This window comes from Mirounga angustirostris, unplaced genomic scaffold (assembly GCF_029215605.1).
Source record: "Mirounga angustirostris isolate CCGP_5_RB_7025 unplaced genomic scaffold, mMirAng1.0.hap1 SCAF_12, whole genome shotgun sequence".
Classification (NCBI taxonomy): Eukaryota; Metazoa; Chordata; class Mammalia; order Carnivora; family Phocidae; genus Mirounga; species Mirounga angustirostris.
This window is the reverse complement of record NW_026991720.1, coordinates 34,945,478-34,965,000: the sequence shown is the minus strand read 5'-3', so window position 1 is coordinate 34,965,000 and position 19,523 is coordinate 34,945,478. Positions and strand designations below refer to the sequence as shown.

Genomic DNA, 19,523 nt, shown 5'->3' with positions numbered 1-19,523 from the left:
CTGTAAATTTTTTAAATGTGCACATTCTCCTTTACACATTTATGTGGTTGATGATAAGCAATAGCAAAGGTAAATTATTGTTCAAAATCATTATACGTGTCTTTGAATATAATAACTGAAGTGGTATTTTTTTAGTATTATTTTCAACTCACACAAAAACATAAGTAATGTGAGGTAATTGCTTTTGTGTACTATATTAGAAAAATGAACAATGTAGTTGCAAGATACCATGTGAAAAGATTCATGATAAATTTAGATGATGATTACCATTAGAAAAAAAGGTCGTAATGTGGCTTTCTACTTTTTCAAAAATATGTTTCCCACTTATTAAAATGGGTGCTAATACAGATAATAATAGAAAAGATTAATTCTACATAAAATTTTACCTGCACGTTGCACCTGCAGTAAGTTAGTACTTCCAAATCATTCTATGTGGTTCTACCACTAAATATATTTATTCCTAATTTGCATTGTTTGTGTGGAGGCATATAGAGATGAGGGTAGTAAAAGCAATTATGGTAAAAATCTGACCAGGTATAGTTTTATTATGTCATTTTCTTTTCTTATAGTTGAGCAGTCTGTTTTGTTAAGGAAAAAAATTAGGAATTAGGATGAAGAAAACAGCTTCTGGGTAAAAAGCCATTTATAACTGGTACCGCCAAATTTTAATGCCTTCTACAAATATATATTTGTTGTTGCACAGATTTTGTAAAAATCTCCTGGAATGTTTTTTTCTTTTTTTCTGGTGTATGTGCTCAGTCCTTAGAAATTAATTGTAATATTATTACATGTTGAAGAAAAAGCGTTCTGCCTCTTGAAATTTCACAAGACCCATAGACAATTCCCTACTTATTCTCACTACAGCATCCAAAAACATCCCGCCTCATGTGCAAAACTCCTCTATAAGTGAATAAACACTCTCCTAATGTCCTTGCAACAGAAGTTGCCTTAACTTGAATTGTGAATACAGAATTGGGAAATCTGTATCTATTAATTCACTACGTGAGACAACTATGCGCTAGTCACTTTTCACTAATTGAAAAAAAAAGTAGAAAATATTTCCCCAGCTTTCAGTGTAGAAGATAGTCATGCTGTGACAGAGGGAGATGTGCTGTGAGGGCTCAGAGAAGAGGGAGTGATTCAGCCAGCCTCGCTTGTCAGGGAAGATTTTAGGAAGGAAGTTTTAATTGGGTCACAGAGATAAAAGGGCAGAGATCAATGGGCAGAGAAAGGGGAGAAGGAATTCTAGGTAGAAGGAAAAGGGTACACAAAGACAGGAAGGTGTAAAAGAGGCACAGAATATCGGGGACCACTCAGTATTTTGAGAAACCGCATGCAAAGACCCACTTGGGAGATTAACTGGAGTTGAGATTGGAGTGGTAGAAAGGCAAGATCTAGATTCTGGAGGATCTTTTTTGTTATGCCAAGAATTTTGGCTTTTATTCTTGGGTGCTGGACAGCCATGGAAGATTTTTTTTCAGTTGAAAACCTGAAACATCATGGCAGATTTGTATCTTAGAAAGACAACTTCATCACAGTGTGGACTAAATAGAGGCAGGGCAGAAAAAGAATAGGAATCAAATTTAAGACATAGAGTCAATAATACTTGGATTGGGTTTGGACTGTGAAGCACTGGGAAGAATTAAAAAGCAAGGTGGGGTTTTGAGAAGTGATTAAGAGAATCAAACTACTTGAGTTCAATACTGGTTAATAGCTATGTGGTCTTAGGCTAATCACTTAACCCAAGGTTCATTTTCTTTATGAGTCAGAAGTAAAAATAACTATTGGGATTATTTCAGAAGTTAAGAAAATAATGCTTATAACATGTTTAGCACATTTATTAGTTTATTAAACAAATACTGAGTACCTACTCTGTATTAGGTACTTTACTAGCCGATAAAATATTGAGCAAAAACTGATATGGTTCTTGCCTTCATGCAACTTACTATCTAGTGAGGGATATAAACACCCATCAAATAATGACATACATAAATGTGAATTTGGAAATGTGACAAGCACTTCAAAGGAGATATGAATGTTACCTTGAGAGCATATAACAGAGATAGTGATGATGGTAAGGTAGTCAAGGAAGACTTTAGGATTTGAATGATGAGTAGAAGTTAATCAGATAAAAATAGGAGTGGAGAGGGCATTTCTGTACTCTGTCAAATAATAAACATGTACCTAAAGAGTAGCCAATAATTAGAAAATACAGATGCATTATTTTGATTACCTTTAGCTTTCCTTTTATTTCCTATACTTTTGTAGCAGGAATTGATACATTAGTAGGGTAGCTTCTCCAGTTGGTCCCTACACTGAGGCTAATTAATTGGAAGGACACTGGTTTTATGAAAACATGCTCATTTTTAACTTACATTGCAATCCTGTGCAGTCAATCTCCAATTATTGACCTTTTTTATTCAACATTTATCCCCTATGTAATATTCACTATTTGTGGACTGATGGTATCTTGTTATGGTTGCTTTTCAACTGAAAGTGGCTGTTCTCAATGAAGATGTGCTGTGAGGGTAAAATATACACTGGATTTAGAAGACCTAGTAACAAAAGAGAGAATGTAAAATATCCCAGGGGTGCCTCGGTGGGTGGCTCAGTCGTTAAACCCTGATACATGCTACATTGTTATTAGAAGTGGTTTGTGTATGATTTGAGTGTCTCTTCATTTTCATCCAAGTTTCTTAAATCTTTTGTTATTATGAGATGCAGAATATGGCACTAAAATATATCTTTCTAGCTTTTAAGAATATTTGTACTATTTGAGCAGTAAGTGTTCCCCAATATCTACCAGCTGTGGAGGAGGTGACTTAGATAATCATCACATTTTTTTTTAAAGATTTTATTTATTTATTTGACAGAGAGAGAGAGAGGGAACACAAGCAGGAGGAGCAGTAGGCAGAGGGAGCGTGAGAGGGAGAAGCAGGCTCCCCGCCGAGCAGGGAGCCCGACGTGAGGCCTGATCCCAGGACCCTAGGATCATGACCTGAGCCGAAGGCAGCTGCTTAACCAACTGAGCCACCCAGGTGCCCCCATCACATTTTTTTAAATAGCTTATTATTATTATGGGATCATTACTTCTCCTTTGTTAGGAAATCACACCTGCAACAACTAATTGCAGTTCTTCCACAAGACCTTCCAAATGGGCATCTTGTTTAATACAAGGATAAGAACAGACCCTATTTCACAGGACTATTGAAAGGATTAAGGGAATTTTAATAGATTAGAAGAGCATCACATACATGGTAAGTGCTCAATAAAAATTAGCTGTGAGAATTATTACCAGGTAATAAAAGTCCCCTTCCTTATATAGTCTATACAAAGTCAAATGTGCAAGTACCCTAATCAAACTGCCTAAAGGGAGAGAAAGAAGACCCTTAACATCTCACTCCCATGTCTCTGTAGACCTATAGACCAAATGCCAGGGTCTGTTCTGGTTTGCTATTTTGTAGATACCTCTAGATCTGCTCAGTCCAATTCAGGAGCCACTAACCAGCCATGGGTAGTTATTGAACAACTGAAAGTGGCTGTTCTCAATGAAGATGTGCTGTGAGGGTAAAATACACACTGGATTTAGAAGACCTAGTAATAGAAGAGAGAATGTAAAATATCCCCGGGGCACCTTGGTGGCTCAGTCGTTAAACACCTGCCTTCAGCTCAGGTCATGATCTCGGGGATCTGGGATTGAGCCCCGCGTCGGGCTCCCTGCTCAGCAGGAAGCCTGCTGCTTCTTCTCCCACTCCCCCTGCTTGTGTTTCCTCTCCTGCTATGTCTCTCTTTGTCAAATAAATAAATAAAATCTTAAAAAAAATATATCCCATTAATAATTTGTATACTGATGCCATGCTAAAATGATAATATTATGGAATATATTGGGTTAAATAACATATATTATTAAAATCTATTTTACATGTTTATTTTTACCTTTCTTAATGTGGCTACTACAGCATTTAGAATTACACAAGTGGTTTATTGTATGTCTTTTGCCCATCACTAGTCTACAAGCCCCAGAATTAAGTTTGGTGCATTGTAGCTTCATTTGGCCTAGAATTAATTCTCTTAATCTAGTTATTTTGGGCTCTACTAGAAATCTTATGTACAACCCTAACCAAGTCTCTGAAATGACCCAAAACAGAAGGTGTTTTGTTGATTCTTCTGTGTGTCTCCTATAAAGCAAAAGGATGGCCTCTTGAAAAGTACTGACACACACACCAGCCATCAGGTGCTAGTGCTGTCTTAGTAATAGGGTCTACTTATAGGGTCTACTATGTTAGGAAGTGTCATGAGTTTTTAAACTGTGTTGTCCACGTATTGCTTAATTCGAAGAGAGGAGAAAACCTATACACTTAAAGTCACATTATCCTGTGGATAAGCTAGAATGGAAATATTTCATTTGTGAAATAAAAATATATTCATTACTACAGTTAACTTTGAAACAGAGAGAAATAAAAAGTGAAAATATGAACATTTTGCTGGTCCAGATATCCACTATGTAGAATTTTTTTCCACTCATATCATTTAAATCATTTCAAAGAGAAAGTTGCAACTAAAGAGTAATTTGAATTTATTTATTTATTTATTTATTTATTTATTTATTTATTTTAAGATTTTATTTATTTATTTGACAGAGAGAGACAGTGAGAGAGGGAACACAAGCAGGGGGAGTGGGAGAGGGAGAAGCAGGCTTCCCGCCGAGCAGGGAGCCCGATGCGGGGCTTGATCCCAGGACCCCGGGATCATGACCTGAGCCGAAGGCAGATGCTTAACGACTGAGCCACCCAGGTGCCCGAGTAATTTGAATTTAAACACTGAACACACAAAACAGTCTTAAAGACACATCCTTAAGGGGCGCCTGGGTGGCTCAGTTGGTTAAGCGACTGCCTTCGGCTCAGGTCATGATCCTGGAGTCCCGGGTTCGAGTCCCGCATCGGGCTCCCTGCTCAGCGGGAAGCCTGCTTCTCCCTCTGCTTGTGCTCTCTCTCTCTGACAAATAAGTAAATAAAATCTTAAAAAAAAAAAAAGACACATCCTTAATAAAAAAAATGAATTTAGATATTGCAATCCATAATTCTGGTCTGAAATGGCCTATGTAAAATATAATACTTAACCGACAAACCAACATCCTCTGCAGCTACCCATTTACTACCAGAGGATCAGAGTAACAAGTACAGCTTGACTTCAGAACACAAAAGCAGATGTTCAAGTGACTTAGGAGATATTGTTTGATTTCTCTTTTTAAGGTGCAAATAGCTGAAGAAATATAAGATGTAGATAATGTAATTTTTTCAGTGAAATTAATACTTAAAAAAGATAATACCATTTTATAAAATTAATTTAGCCTTTTATTTGTGGGTGTGGTCATATAAATTGGGGGTCTATTCTCTAGTAATAAATTTTTCTGATATTAATTTTTTCCAGTATGACCTTGGAAAAGTCTATTTATTTCTCCGAACCTCAGTTTTTTCACATGCAAAATGGATAGATTGGATTGGAAAATCCACCCACCTTTGAAATTCTAAAATTTCATGATTCTACTATGTTGGATATGCCACTGTAAAAGTATTTTAGACTTACTATGTGACCTAAGGCGTGTTATATAACCTTCCTGAGCCTCAGTTTTCTCATCTGTAAAGCAGCTAAAGCTTTATATATTTTGAGAATTGGAGCTGAATATGAATGATCTTCAAATTCAGAGGCATCTAGTTGATTTATCATTAATTCCACTTATTTAATAATTATTGTTTCTAATGACATGATCATAGTATTCAAATTTAGAGTGTGATATTATGGCAACCATAAGCACCATTTTGTTCCTGTCTAGATTATCTCAAAAATATTATTTTCTGATACTAGCTTTTCAGGTTGTCTTTGGTTAGAAATGTCTAGTAAAGATTGTTTTCCTAATACATAGATCCTCTCACCTCCAAAATTACCAGCATACTTATAAACCTGTCTTCAAGTAGTTATAATAAGGGAAACCCATATTCATGTCTTTTAAAAGTTTATAGTTTAATACATTAATCTAGTATAATATTATGGACAGTTCTGTGAGGAGGGTTGCATTTATTAAAATCCCCATTTTATAGATGATGGTATTGAGACTCAGAGATTAAAGCCCCCTGTCCAAAATCCCACAGCTAGTAAGATTCAAACTCGGTCTTTCCAACCCTAAATTCTATATCCTTTCCAAGACAGTACATTCCCATCATTATGAGTGCATAGATAATATTTCTATTTACTTAAATAATTAAAACACCTATTTATAATGAACTCCATCACTGTGGTTGAGACATATCCCTCTTTTGGGGAACACTATAGTACATGAGTAAAGACTTTAGATTTCATTTCCATGTAGTCAGCCATTTCACCTCTTTGTATTGTTTACCTCATGTTATGGAAATTACATGTTCTGTAGTCCTTATTATATTATTATTAAGTGATTTCAGGGTTTTAAAGTTACTGGCATAGCGTTTGATATTTTATGTGATGAGGGCTATTCAGAGATCAGAAAATGGCCCTTTTCAATAAATCTATTTTAAAAGTCTTTATAGAACTATCTAAATTATTATATTTACTCTAATTTGGTTTTATTTTATATGGCTTGAAATAAGTGATCCACTAGTGATATTTGGAAATATTTAATATAGAAATCTTTACTTACAATATTTATTTAGTGAGTTTGCATTCATCATTCATGGCTATTCTATAGAGACTAAGCTTTGATTGCCTACTCTCCACCAATACTACCTACGTTAACAAATAACAGTAATGATTCCAATCCTAATTTATCAAAAGTTTTCATTAATAGAAGTGCTTAAGAGCTTCAGCTAACTGAAATTCCCCAAATTGAAGTGTAAAAACATTAAAATTTATCAAGCTTATTAAATGATATTCCCATTACAAAGTTATTATTTCAAGACACAGTCTGGTATGGAATAAAAATAAAGAAAGTGATCATGATATCTGTCTAATTCGTGTCAAACAACCCTAAGAAATGTTTTAGAAGCAGCAGGAATAAAGTAGTAGTAGAAATTTTAAGTAACAGCTCTTTATAAAGGAAAATTAAAATGAGAAGCAGGAAACAATGGAAGGAGGAAAAAAGAAAGATGGAAGAGATGAAGAAATTTTTATTGTGATCTATAACAGTCTTAGAAATGCTTAGAAGATTGGACCTTTGATACTGAAATATGTCAAGGCAAGAAACAGGAGCTTAGGTAGATTATTCCTCAAAAATAAAACACATATTTTTATTACCCCAACTCCAACCAATGTCTTGGGTTTTATCCATATGTATATAAGCAGTAAAACTAGTCATTGTGATAGTTACAGTAATGATTAAAGAAAGAACTGAGATATGCACTCCTTGCATCTTAGCTAAAGAATCACGAACAATTTTAAATAAATAATCACAGTTCTAAAGGAAATGGCTGTCATCAGTTGAATCTTTATGATCATACATGCATCTCCTTTGAATATATTCTATCCAAATAAACAAAGTGGTTCTTTAAAATTTGTGATAACAGAATATATAAATAAAAATTACAAGTCACTAATAAGACAGATAACCCAATTTAAAAATGAGTAAAATACTGTAAAAACATCTTACCAAAGAAAATATATGAGTAGGCAATAAGCACATGAAAAGGTGCTCAACATCATTAGTCATTAGGAAATGTAAATTATGGTTATATCAGATACTACTTTACACTCACTACATACTCACTAGAATAGCTGTAATAAAAAAAGACGGATAATAATAAGAATTGGCAAGAATAAGGAGAAACAAGAACTTTGGAAAATAGCTTGGCAGGTTTTTTTTTAATTTATGTATTTATTTTAGAGAGAGAGAGCGACTGAGCAGGGTGACTGGCAGAGGACGAGAATCTCAAGTAGACTCCCCATTGAGTGGGGAGCCTGAAGCGGGCTTGATCCCACAACCCATGAGATCATGAGATCATGAACTGAGCTGAAACCAAGTGTTGGACACTTAGCTGACCTAGCCACCCAGATGCCCTCAGTTTGACAGTTTCCTAAAAAGTTAAACAAGGTTTACTGCACGACCCAGAAATTCCACTCCTAGGTATTTACCCAAGAGGAATGAAAATATATGTACACACAAAACATTCATGTAGATATCTATAGCAGCATTATCTATAATAGCCAAAAAGTGGAATCAACTCAAATATCTATCAACTGGTAAATGGATAAATACTACATAACCGGAATACTATTCAGGAATAAAAAGGAATGAAGTACTGACATATGTTGTAATATAGATGGACCTCAAAATTATTTTGCTTGTGAAATGAAGTGAAAATAGCCAGATATGTTATGATTCCATTTATATGAAATACCTAGAAAAGGCAAATTGAGGTACACAGAAAATAGATTAGTGCTTGTGTGGGGCCAGAGGTAGGAAAGAGCTGTGACCTGCAAATGGGTAAGAGTAATTCTTTAGAGTAATGGAAATGTTCTAAAATTGGATTATGGTAGTGGTTACACAATTCTAAATATCCTAAAAACACTGAATTGTACACTCAAAATGGGTGCATTTTATGGTATGTAAATTATACATGAATACAACATTTTTTTAAAAAGAGGCCAAAAAAATGGTAACAACATTCCATAGTACTTTTTTTTTTCTTTTATATTATTGGGACTGAAGATGGACTTGGCACTTGCAGTACATGCAGCTAGTAACATTTCATGAGTATGTCAAAGCAGAGTGATACTCTGGGAAACTCCAATCCCAAGTGTAGAGAATTCCAAGTAAGAACATTGGAAGAGCAAAGAACCGCCCTGATGCTCATCCTTTGCGTTCATCCCATGGTTCATACCAAAATTCCTACTATAGGTCAGACACTGAAAGTTATGTCATGTGACCAGTACACATGCTGTCCAATGTCCTGAAACTTTTCAAAAAATGATTTCACATATATTTTATGTGTAAACACTCAGTAGACAAAATAGGCATGGTCTCAACAATATTTGAAATAATTCTCAAAGATCTATAATAATAATAGTAAAGAATAAAATTAATGTTTTATGTCTTCTAATATACATTTTTTACCCATGTTTTATATCTCCAGCTAAAATGTAACATATTTGAGGCCAGCACTCAAGCATATATCATTTACCTTTATATCCTTTTTTTTCTTTTTAAAGATTTTATTTATTTATTTGAGAGAGAATGAGATAGAGAGAGAGCATGGGGGGGGGTGTCAGAGGGAGAAGCAGACTCCCTGCTGAGCAGGAAGCCCGATGTGGGACTTGATCCCAGGACCCTGGGATCATGACCTGAGCCGAAGGCAGTCGCTTAACCAATGAGCCACCCAGGCGCCCCTACCTTTATATCCTTAAAAGAACCTAGTGTCACTATAAATGCAAGTGGTCTGTGGTCACCCTATTAGAGTAGATGCTGAATGATGATTCTTGAGTAACTGTGAGAAGCTCTCATATGCCTGACTCTGACTCTCCATTCAACATCCATCTTTGAAAATCTAACCAAGAAACAGGCAAAGACTGAGCATTTAATTTGTTCATGGATTAGGAGCTGGCAAAACATGGACTGATATCTGATATTACTTTATCAAGTTGAGCCTCTCAGTTCTTAAAATCACCACACCTTTTAGTCCTTGGTTATAAAGGCTCACACTTAGTATTCTGCTAAACTCCTCTTAGTCATGTTAATAATTTCTCCTCCTTAAGATTGACCATACTCTTTTTTTTCTCACTGGTATAGCTTTGTTCATTGGCATATGAATTATTTTCTAAAACAATTACTGTGTTTTAATGCAATATTGCAGGTTCTGACTTCTCCTGGATGCCTCAAATTATACTTAAATTAACTGCATGTCCAATTTTTGGATTGAGAACAAGTACTCAAAAATATATTTATAACTAGTAAATATGTAATACTTAAGATTGATGACTTTATCTGTGTATTTCAAATTCTCTGCAACTATTACTTTGATAATCAGGAAAATAGACACATAATCAATGTAGTCTATCTGGTTAACATACTGCATGATAACAGTTAATATTTTTAAAATTTTACAGAACAAAGAATGGGAAAACTATGTTAATAATGCTTATCTCAGGATAACCAAGCTAGGGGTGATTTTTTTTCTTCTACATTTTTGAATTTCTACAATTACCATGTATTCTTTATTTTAGAGAAAATTACACATAATTTAAAAGAAGAAAATAGTATATTCCTCTGGAAGCTCAATTAGCACATGGAAAACAAATTTCCATTTTTTGAAGCCAGTGGCTTTTTTTTTCTATTCAGCTATTTCAATTAATATAAAAGCTCTTTTAACACTCTCAAAACTGTGAGAATTGCTAAAATTTATACCTCATACATTTCTATAGCAATGAAAATCCCACCAACGGCATCTTTGGGTATCAAATATTATTTAGCTGACACTGCTGTACTTTGGATTATCTGTATACTTGTTATCTAAGGCAAGCCTTTGGCATTTCTTAGAACTATTTGAAGAACTGAAGAAGCTTATTAAGAAAATGAGTTTGTGCTTTTTTAATCTTTGTAAATAACAAGAGATTTGCTGTAGGCATCAAGCCTTAAAAGTGTTATGGTGACCCTTTTCTAAACAAGACATAAATTGGCCTTCAACAGTATGTAACTTAGGATCAATTCCAACTTCACAATTCGTTTCCTTTTATGTCTGTTTTCAGTGTGTTGTGTTTCTAATTGAGAGTCCAAATTTTTATTATACTTAAAATCAAAGAATGTAGACCAAAAAGCTAAGCTGTTCCAAAGCCAAACTATGCTTTGTGTCTTATTTTGTGGGTTATCAACTAATTTTCAACTATGTAAATGATCTCTGAGAATAACAGAAAAATTACAGATTATGTAGATTTAGATGAAGTATAAAAATAATAAGCCCTATTTAATCATGTAGATTTTGTTAATAAAACAATATTCAATTTCCAATTTAAGCTTTACATTCTTATATAAGATACACAGAATTTATAAGGGTTTATATTACCTAGTTAATGTTTACATATGTATTGTATCTATGCATTAGCAATTTTCAAAAAGTTGAAGTAATTACCTTCAGAAAACACACCCTATTTAGGTCAATAATACTGCATAAGGATATTAAGAAGTTTCTTCATTCTACTCTTTTAACTACTAATCCCACTCAGTTGTAGAGAATGTATGAAAATGCAATAGCCAATTTGGTATTGTGATTAGAAATTTATATTTCATACTGACCCATAATGTATTCTGAATTAAGTATCGATATATAATACAATGAATTGAACTACACTTTTGGTCTTTTCTAAGTTAAAAAGAATTAAACCATAAGTTTAATCTTTCTCAGAGCACTTTCAGCTTCATTTTAGAATGTGTAGATTTGAATCATAAATATTTTTATTCCCAAGTTTCTTCAGATGATGTCAAAGAGTTTTATAGACATTGATAATTTAATTACAGTTCTAAAAGTCCCTGCAAAACAGGATTAGAAATGTTGTTATATCATTAGGTTCTATAGTAAGATTCACATTTGCCTGTGAGTTACTTTTTATAATTATACTACATAATTAAATATGCTGTATATCTTTATATCATTTATTCATTCGACATTTATTATCTAGAAAGTTTATGACACTGTTAAGGTGATTATGTATAGACAGCAAATAAAACAGCAAAAGTATTTCCACTCTTGGAGCTCATAGTCTATTAATATTAAACATATGAAAATGAGTCTTTTGTTAAAATAAAATAATGCGACAGGTAAATAATAAAACTGTTAGACTATAATTGAAAGAAAAAACCAACTAAGTTCTATATCGCCACTTTTCATACCCTCTTTAAATAACCCAAGGTTAAGATAGTTCTCTTTACAATCTACTTCTGATTCGGGGATTTACAATCTACTTGCCAATAAGCAAGTAAATAAATCCAAGGTAAAATAAAAGTTAACAACAGTGTTCTGACCTAATTATATAATATTCCCTGCAATATTTTTGATTCATCTCTATTTAGATATCTTTCAGCCTGTCAAACTCAACACATTCCATATGGAAATATCATCCTTTCTCTCAAATGACTTCTCTTCCATTGATCCCTATCTTTGAAAATGGCACTTTAGGCCACTCCACTAATGAAGAAAGAAATCTACGAGTCTTGTCTCCTCACTCTGCCTCATTCTCCAAATGCAATCTATTGCCAATCATTTTCAACTCTGCTTCCCAAATAGCTTTTGATTTTGTCTGTTTCGCATTGCCCCAGTCGCCATCCCCTTATCTACCACCTTCTCTTACCTCATGATATCACCACCCTTTACTATCTGGTTTTCCCTGTGGCCAGATGATAGTTTTGAAATCCAAATTCGACCATGTCATTTTCCTTTTAATCTGGATGCTTCCCTTTGAATCTTCAAATAAAGTCCCCATGACCAAGCCCCTCCTGATCTACCTCTATCTCCATCCTCATTTATCATGTGTCTTGCCCTGGGCTCTCACTGTTTCAGCCACACTGAACCTCTTTCTGCAATCCCAGCTGAGTTTTTTCTTGTCTCCTTCATATTGTCTAACAAGCTGTTCTCTACCTGGATCACATGTATACCACACTAAAATTTCCCTCCTATTTCCCAGCCCCCTAAACCTTTACCTTTAACAAGTGGAATTCCTATTTATCTTTCAAATTTGAGATTTAAAGTCATTTCTGGGAGGTTATCCACCTTTCCCCCCCAACATACAGACCCATCTTGAGTAGAGATAACTACAGGACATGTGACTATTTGTTTCACATCCATTATAACATTCAGGACATGTGACTGTTTGTTTCACATCCATTTACCCTGGTAAGGACCATTTCTCTGAATCCTATTACAGGGTTTTGCACATGGTAGATGCACAGTAAACTTTGTTGAATGCAAATGAATGAATGTGTCTGAGAGCTAGAATGAAACTTTTCAGAATGATTTCCAGCAGATGAAAAAAAATTTTTAAGTAGATTAATCTCCATGAAGTGTCCCATAAGAATGTATTTAATCCGTTCACTGTTACTTTAGATTGAGTATTAAATAAATTTTAAATATCCAAGCTCATTGCAATGGTCACGTATGTATGTTGTGAATTTGGAAGGGGAAAATGCCTTCAAAACCCATTATTGGTAATGTTATGATTTGTATTTTAGTTGTAAATGTTGTGGAGTGGTATAGTAGCTGAGAAAAGCAGTCTCTGGCAAATGGAATGGTTGAGAGTGTAAAGAAAATCAAAACCTGACTTTTAAAAATAACTACCGATATTAATAAAAGCCAAATGGATTTCTTGCAAATCTGGTAAATAAAGGTGGGTTTTGAAGCTTAGGCTTTATATCTCTTTTGACTCATGAGCTAATTTTCAAAGCCGAGTTATAAGCTTTAGTTTATATTGTACCTGAGGCGCAGGCAGACTCACACAATAGCCGCACTTCAAGTGTCACTATAATACAGTAAATGTAATAAAGTTACATTTAAATAACGTAAAAAATCTAATTTAAACAGGGGAAAATGAAATTTAAGGTTGAAGTTAATGCCTTTTCCGGCTCCCGATGTTGTCCTTTCCTGCTGGACCCGGAGTGGCACTGCTAGCCTTTTCATGTTACTATTTGGGAGGCCAGCACAGCTCTAGAGAAATATGTAAGTATTCAGCCACTCTGCTCTCCAGATGAGACATGGTCATCTGACAAGCAGCTTTAAACCAAGGTGACATACGGCATTTGTGAGGATAAACTTGGCGTTTGATTGCCACCAGCCTCTATGTTGCTGCCTTTTCCTCATAGTAGCGATTTTATTTCTCGAGGAGAGTTACATTTTGTAACACACTGACTGGACTCTTCAACTTCTTTGAGAAGCAGAGCAGGATAAAGTTCTGTAAGTTGAGGAGAAATGACTGCAATGGAACATTTTTTGATGGCTATTTATTTTGAAACTAGAAAACCACCGTGAAAAATTTTGATAGCAAATAGCAAGTCTAGCGGACTCAGTGAGCATTTTAATGAAAGTATTTTGCTTTCTTTTAAACTTTCAGGCCAATTTCCTTATCTCTGAATGGAAATAATAGTAGTATTGTCCTCAGGATGGGTTTGCAAACCAGATGGGTTATTGTACGTAAAGGAGGTAGAACCGTGTCTGACACATGTTAAAAACTATATTTGTGTGTGTTACCTATTATTATCATATTTACGTTATTTAAAAATATAGCTAGGGAACTTAGACAAGTTAAAGTTTCCTTAAATAGATAAAGGATCTAAAAATATCAAGGTTAAGGATAGTTTAAACTTGTCTAAGTGCTGCTTTGTAATAAACTAAAATGTATTGAACATTGCATTTATTTATTTATTATTTTTTTTAACTTTTTTTTTTTTTAAGATTTCATTTATTTATTTGAGAGAGAGAGAGAGAGAGAGCACATGAGAGGGGGGAGGGTCAGAGGGAGAAGCAGATTCCCTGCCGAGCAGGGATGTGGGACTCGATCCCGGGACTCCAGGATCATGACCTGAGCTGAAGGCAGTCGCTCAACCAACTGAGCCACCCAGGCGCCCTGCATTTATTTATTTTAAAATTGAAACTCCGAACAACTCTTTATTTCTATAAATGTAAACTCTTCCTTTGTCATTACATTGAAATATAATTAAGAAGCACTGTAAAACACAGATGTACCTGACTCCTTTTTTTTTCCTCCTCCCAAACCACAGTTCCTAATAAGAACATTTTTTCCTTCCAAACTGATGTGTTTTGGTGCTGCAAGTGCTAAAAGTATGTATCTGATGTGTGGATGGGTTATTCTGTGAACCTGAACTGTGGGTTGTGAAAACAGATTTCTCTTCAGCCCTCATTTATCACCACTTCTCATCATTTTGCACAGAACTTTGCATACACACCAGACTTCTCTGATTTACAGTTTCGGTCTCCACTCTGCCGGTGATACAAGTAATTCACTTTATTCCCGAAGTTTAATTACTTATAATCTCAACCCAAATGCCTCTATCTGTATTCAGTATTGCTGTATTCCTTTCAAACTGCTATATACATCTACCTGTATTCCATTGTCTGATGTCAGTAAGTTTGGTAAACCAAAATAATTAACTTTTCATGTTGCCAAAAAAAATCTTTACCTTACAAATAAATCCATATTAATGTCCTTATTTTCTATTAAGGAAGTTCCCTTGTTTATTAAAAATACAATTCATTTTATAACCACACAGATGTACAACATCCAGGTAGGTGTTTACATAAACAAATTGCAAATTGACCTGAAATTAAATATGTCTGTTTTGCCTGATTCCAGAGATGTTAGATTTTTAGGTAATTGTAGATGTTTAGATTTGCATTAAATTATTCATTTGCAAATATCAATAAGCTTTGTAAGCAAACATTAGCTTTGAAACCCATCCATTAGGTTGATATGACTACTGCAGGTTTTTGATACACTTCGATGACCTCTCTGAGTGCTCAGTTTTCTTTAAAACATTAAAGTGGACTTGGCTTACTTAGGGAAGCCATGAGATACCTGATGTGGTGGATTTGTTACTTAGACACACAAAAAAACTGCAGTTGTGTTGGAGATAGGATACGAAAGTGATGAACTTAAGCAGGTCTACTACTTTAGTATTAAACATGTTCTGGCTTTTAAAACAAGTAAGAGCAGGTCAAAATTAAAATACAGATCTTGTCAAGCAGAGAAAGACAATTATCATATGGTTTCACTCATATGTGGAACATAAGCAATAGCACAGATGACTACAGGGGAAGGGAGGGAAAACTGAATGGGAAGAAATCAGAGAGGGAGACAAACCATGAGAGACTATGGACTCCGGGAACCAAACCGAGGGTTACAGAAGGGAGGGGGGGCGGGGGAGGGAGTAACCAGGTGTATTAAGGAGGGCACTTGTGGTGATGAGCACTGGGTGTTATATGCAACAAATGAATCATTGAAGACTACATCAAAAACTAATGATGTACTATATGCTGGCTAACTGAACATAATAAAAAAAATACCAGAAAAAAATAAAAAAATAAAATACAGATCTTGAGAGAGAGGGGGATAAAATTTGTCCTATTTCTGTTCAAGCAACATTGCAGTATGCTTCAGAAATTTGTTATTAATCTCTGAAAATGACAGGTGTCAGGGGTCTTTTATGATGCAATTCAGAAAAGTTTTGGTCAAGAGGTCATATTGCTGCTGTGTGTTAGTCAGTGGCCCTGTCTCTTGTGGAACTTGCCTTGTTTGAAGTGTTTCCAAGGCAAGATATTTTCTGTGATGCACATCAGTTATGTGTTTGGGAATAGTTTTACATGTAATTAAAAAGCTAGGAAAATCTTTTATAATTAAAAATAAAAACTGTTGTTGGGGCGCCTGGGTGGCTCAGTCATTAAGCGTCTGCCTTTGGCTCAGGTCATGATCCCAGGGTTCTGGGATCGAGTCCCACATCGGGCTCCTTGCTCGGTAGGAAGCCTGCTTCTCCCTCTCCCACTCCCCTTGCTTGTGTTGCCTCTCTCACTGTGTCTCTCTCTGTCAAATAAATAAATAAAATCTTTAAAAAAAAATAAAAATAAAATAAAAACTGTTGCTCCTTTTGAACACAATGAAACCCCTCAAAGTACATGGGGGATACACAGTTTAACAAAGAACATGTACTCAGGACTCATTAAATAATAAAAATGTATATTTATGACTTTTTGAAACTTTTGTTATTAATGTCTTGGTTCATTTAAAATACAAGGTTAGGTATTCACTTTTAAAAAAATAAGTATCATTTTAATATAAAGTTGTTTTTATTATTTAATTAATTTTTAAATTTTAATTCCAGTGTAGTTAATATACAGTGTTGTATTTCAGGTGTACAATATATTTCAGGTGTACAATAGAGTGATTCAGCAATTCTATACATCACTCAGTGCTCATCATGATAAGTGTATTCTTACTCCCTTCACCTATTTAACTCATCTCTCCACCCACCTCCTCTCTGGTAACCATCAGATTGTTCTCTATAGTTAAGAATATGTTTCTTGGTTTGTCAATCTCTCTCTTTTTTTCCTTTTTCATTTGCTTTGTTTCTTAAATTCCACATATGAGTGAAATCAAATGGTATTTGTCTTTCTCGGATTGATTTATTTCATTTAGCAGAATACACTCTAGTTCCATCCATGTCATTGTAAATAGCAAGATTTCATTCTTTTTTTATGGCTGAATAGTGTATATATATATATATATATATATATATATATATATATATACCACATCTTCTTTATCCATTCATCTATCAGTGGACACTTGGGCTGCTTCCGTAATTTGGTTATTTTAAATAATGCTGCAATAAACAGAAGGGTGCAAATATCCTTTCAAATCAGTGTTTTTGTATTTTTGGATAAATACCCAGTAGTGGGATTACAGATCGTAGGGTAGTTCTATTTTTAATTTTTTGAGGAACCTCCATATTGTTTTCCACAGTGACTGCACCAGTTTGCGTTCCCACCATCAGTGCAAGAGGGCTTCTTCTTTCTCCGCATCCTCACCAACACTTTTTGTTTCCTGTATCATTGATTTTAGCCATTCTGCAGATGTGAGGTGATACCTCATTATAGTTTTGATTTGCATTTCCCTGATGATGAGTGATTTTGACTATCTTTTCATTTGTCTGTTGGCCATCTGGATGTCTTCTTTGGAAAAATGTCTGTTCATATCTTCTGCCCATTTTTAATTGGATTACTTGTTTTTGGAGTGTTGAGTTTTATAAGTTCTTTATATATTTTGGATACTATCCCTTTATATATTTTGGATACTATCCCTTTGGAACTGTCATTTGCAAATACCTTCTCTCATTCAGTAGGTTGTCTTTTAGTTTTGTTGATTGTTTTCTTTGCTGTTCAGAAGCTTTTTATTTTGATATAGTCCCGATAGTTTATTTTTGCTTTTATTTCTCTTACCTCAGGAAACGTATCTAAAAAATTGTTGCTATAGCCAATGTCAGAGCAATTATTGCCTGGACTCTCTTTTAGGATTTTATGGCTTCAGGTTTCACATTTAGGTCTCTAATACATTTTGAGTTTATTTATTTTATTTTTTTTAAGATTTTATTTATTTACTTGACGGGGTGTGGGGGAGAGAGCAAGCACGAGGGAAGGGAGAGAGAGAAGCAGGCTCCCAGCTGATCAGGGAGCCCAACGCAGGGCTCCATCCCAGGACCCTGAGATCAGGACCTGAGCCAAAGGCAGACGCTTAACCGACTGAACCATCCAGGTGCCCCTTGAGTTTATTTTTGTGTGTGGGGTAAGAAAGTGGTCCATTTTCATTCTTCTGCCTATGGCTGTCCAGTTTTCCCAACACCGTTTGTTAAAGAGACTGTCTTTTTCCCATTGGATATTTTTGCCTCCTTTGTGGAAGATTAACTGGCCATATAATCTGGGCCTTGTTTCTGGGCTCTATTCTATTGATTTATGTGTTTGTTTTTGTGCCAGTACCATACAGTTTCGATTACTACAGCTTTGTAATATAACTTGAAATCTGGATACCTCCACCTTTGTTTTTCTTTTTCAAGATTGTTTTGGCTATTCAGAGTCTTTTGTGGTTCCATACAAACTTTAGGATTATTTGTTCTAGTTCTGTGAAAAATGCTGTTGGTATTTTAATAGGGATTGCATCAGATTTGTAGATTGCTTTGAATATATGGATATTTTAACAATATCTTGTCTTCCAACCCATGAGCATGGAATATCTGTCCATTTGTTTGTGTCTTCTTCAATTTCTTTCATCAATGTTTTATAGTTATTTTTTATTTTTTTATTTTTTATTTTTTTTAAAGATTTTATTTATTTATTTGAGACAGAGAGAATGAGAGAGACAGAGAACACATGAGAGGGGGGAGGGTCAGAGGGAGAAGCAGGCGATCATGACCTGAGCCGAAGGCAGTCGCTTAACCAACTGAGCCACCCAGGCGCCCTATAGTTATTTTTTAAATGAAAAAAGTTCACTCCTAAAGCACAATATTATATTTTTAGGCTTTAAAATGTTATCTACTGAAAGATCTTAAGGTTTGTCTATAGCCATCAGCTAATGGATTTATTTTTTTACATGTAACTAAAATTTGAGATTAAATAAAAATACAAAATATTAATAACCACAAATTACCTATTTTCCCAGCAGAACCCAGGAGGCACTTTAATGTTTGCTCTATCAAAAGATACTGTGCTGTCAGGGAAATAACAAACTTTTGAAATGACTGTCTTGACACATTGTATATTTTCATGAAACTGCAGACCTAGGAATGTAGCGAGATAGCAATTATATTGCCTTTGATGTGGACAGATTTGTATTTGAATTTCACCTTCACTAATTATCAGCTGTTGGCCTTTGTCTAGTGACTTAATCTCTCTGATCTTCAAATGATCGTGCCATCTATTCCACGTGGATGGGGGAAATTAAACAAATATAAAATGCCCAGTACTTTCTGCAGTATACACCCATTACATTGGTTGTACCTTGTTCTTACTCTT

The 19,523-nt window shown here is 34.7% G+C and overlaps 1 protein-coding gene across 1 annotated transcript in view; it reads left to right on the top strand.

Moving 5' to 3' along the window:
* Positions 1-19,523, top strand: part of FOXP2 (forkhead box P2) — a 547,142-nt gene that overhangs the window by 302,103 nt on the left and 225,516 nt on the right. The window lies entirely within an intron of this gene.